Source organism: Rhamphochromis sp. 'chilingali', assembly GCF_963969265.1.
Source record: "Rhamphochromis sp. 'chilingali' genome assembly, chromosome: 6".
NCBI classification, from domain to species: domain Eukaryota; kingdom Metazoa; phylum Chordata; class Actinopteri; order Cichliformes; family Cichlidae; genus Rhamphochromis; species Rhamphochromis sp. 'chilingali'.
In genome coordinates, this window is record NC_137933.1 from 20,229,408 (window position 1) to 20,232,860 (window position 3,453).

The window sequence follows — 3,453 nt, forward strand, 5'->3', positions numbered from 1 at the left end:
TTACAGATCCATATATGGTAGAAACAACTCTAATGTGCACATTTAAAATAAACGAAACACTAAAAAACATAAAGAAGACACCAAACCTCGTTAAGCCGAATTTTGTTTTAGCTACTGATTGAGCTGCATCCAGTTTTAACTATATATATTTCGTTACAGAGATGTAGCTCAGTGTCTCCCAAACTCAGGTCTGTCAGGTCTTCTTTCAAACACTCACTTTTCTATTATCTTTGCCTTTTGTGTGTGATATTGTGAAGCCCAATTTTACCTCTTTAGTTCTCAGACAGTTAACTGAATCACATATTATTTAAACATCATAGGGGAACTCTGTCTTTCAGGAGCTGCTGGCTACTGCAAAACTTCTGAAACTTGACCAGTTATTTTTTAAGAGGTCATAAAGCTAGAAAATTGCAAAGCATTGGTTTAATTGTTAACAACATATTTTATAATCTTCTCAAACTGGTTTTAAGTTTTAATAATATCCAGAACAACAACAAGTAACTTATTCATTTGTGACCCACTGCAATTAAAAACTTTAGTTCCTCCCTTATTATAGTGGACAAAAGTAAAAACATAGGCCTACCCACAGTTGCTGATAAGTCATGACCACCTAGATGTGTCCATGAACAAACAAAACAGGAACCCACACATTAAAATGTTCCTCTATTGCATTAATAGAAGCAGGAAACTGCACAGGGAACCTGTAATAGTGATAATAAGACCTGTTTGCCTACTTAGCTTTGATTTCATAATAAAACACATAATGGACATAAAGGTTAACAGTATACCACGTTCATTTTCTAAAACTTTTATTAACTGAATTTAAAGATAAAATTGTACCAGCTTTTAAATATGAAGACAAGCCAGAACTTAAGTGTTTTTGATTCCTGTAAATAAATACAACGAAAGCAGCAAAGGAGTAACTTGCTTGTAGTTTACACTCTCTTCCTTATTTATATTAAGTAACACTGTCTGCAATAAGACCTGCATTGTGTAATGACACTTACAGTCATACTGTATCTAACAGCAACAATAATGGGACCGATGAGGATGATAATGACAGTATGCATCTCTCTTTTTGACCATTATTCTATTTTGTTTTTGGGGGGGGGTTTCACACTCTGGTTTGTTTAGTTTTGCAGTGATATTAGGCCAAAAAATCCCTCAGATACTAAAAATATTCCACATGAAGGCAGTAAGATTAATCCATATATCTAATTATCGTAAGCCACAATGACTATATACAGTTGTGGTCAAACATTTACATACACTTGTAAAGAATATAATATAATGGCTCTACCGAGCGTCCCGTTATTTCTAAAACTCTGATTTTTCTCTGATAGAGTGATTGGAACAGATACTTCTTTGTCACAAAAAACATTCATGGAGTTTGGTTGTTCAATGACTTTATTATGGGTTAACAGAAAAAGGTGATCACATTTTCTGGGTCAAAAATATACATACAGCAACATGAATTAGCAATTTTGGTGACTTAGAAAGTTGTCAGTGAACTGAGCTTCATAGCATAGCCTCTTAACTGCTTGTGAGTGATTATGAGTGACGACAGCTGGTGACTTCTCTTAGGCCAGTTAAATAGGGCTCATTGGATACAAACGCCCACAAACGCTACAATGGGAAAGTCAAAGGAGCTCAGCATGGATCTGAAAAAGCGAATTATTGACTTGAACAAGTCAGGAAAGTCACTTGGGGCAAAGCAGCTGCATGTCCCAAGAGCAACAGTGCAAACAATTGTTTGTAAGTATAAAGTGCATGGCACTGTTTCGTCACTGCCAAGATCAGGAAGAAAATGCAAGCTATCACCTGCTGCTGAGAGAAAATTGGTCAGGGGGGTGAAGAGTCAACCAAGAATCACCAAAAAGCAGATCTGCCAAGAATTAGAAGCTGCTGGAACACAGGTGTCATTGTCCACAGTCATACGTGTTTTGCATCTCCATGGACTGAGAGGCTGCCGTGCAAGAAGGAAGCCCTTGCTCCAAAAGCGGCACCTTAAGGCTCGACTGAAGTTTGCTGCTGATCACATGGACAAAGATAAGACCTTCTGGAGGAAAGTTCTGTGGTCAGACAAAACAAAAATCGAGTTTTTTGGCCACAATGCCCAGCAATATGTTTGGAGGAGAAAAGGTGAGGCCTTTGACCCCAAGAATACCATGCCTACAATCAAGCATGGTGGTGGGAGTATTATGCTGTGGGGCTGTTTTGCTGCCAATGGAACTGGTGCTTTACAGAGAGTAAATGGGACAATGAAGAAGGAGGATTACCTTCACATTCTTCAACATAACCTAAAATCATCAACATGAAGGTTGGGTCTTGGGCGCAGTTGGGTGTTCCAACAGGACAATGACCCCAAACACACATCAAAAGTGGTAAAGGAATGGCTAAGTCAGGCTAGAATAAGGGTTTTAGAATGGCCTTCCCAAAGTCCTGACTTAAACCCCATTGAAAACATGTGGACAATGCTGAAGAAACAAGTCCACGTCAGAAAGCCATCAAATTTAACTGAACTGCACCAATTCTGTCAAGAGGAGTGGTCAAAGATTCAACAAGAAGCTTGTGGATGGCTACCAAAAGCGCCTAATTGAAGTGAAAATGGCTAAGGGACATGTAACCAAATATTAGCACTGCTGTATGTATATTTCTGACCCAGCAGATGTGATCACTTTTTTCTGTTAACCCATAATAAATTCATTAAAGAACCAAACTTCATGAATGTTTTTTGTGACAACGAAGCATCTGTTCCAATCACTCTATCAGAGAAAAATCAGAGTTTTAGAAATAACGGGACACTCGGTAGAGCCATTATATTATATTCTTTACAAGTGTATGTAAATTTTTGACCACAACTGTATATAGCTGTTTCTTCTACATTTTACACCTGTGATGGACTATACTGATGGTAGCCAAACTTTTCTTTATAGATAACATGAATTATCTGTTCTGTTATAGTCTAATTAAAATTATTATTATATATACTTAAAGTGTAAACTGTTAAAGCACAATAATAGTTATTTGTCTTACTTTGCAGAACAAACAAATGCTTATTCAGTTTACTCTCATTAAAAAAAGAAAAACATGGGAGGCATGTTTTTTTTATATTTGATGCAAATAATCTTTTTTTTGTTCGACTAATCGGATCAGTCGATTCTGAAATCTGTTTCAAACACTCTTACCAATTATACAATTCTTTTGGGTTAGGATTTGATTTTTTTGTGCTAGTGGTATCTAGTTACATCCCGCCATTTCACTGAAGTAAAAATAAAAATTACCCGAGCAAGAAAAGTATGCTGATATTTGGCCTTGATTTAGAGAGCTTAAGGGTCCCGAGTGAAAGAAGGGAGGGGGGCAATAAAGTTACTTCCTGGAGCGTTTTGGTGGGGCGGGATCCATGCTGTGCCTCTCCTCTGTTGTTTATGTTTCCCCTCCATGATCCTGATA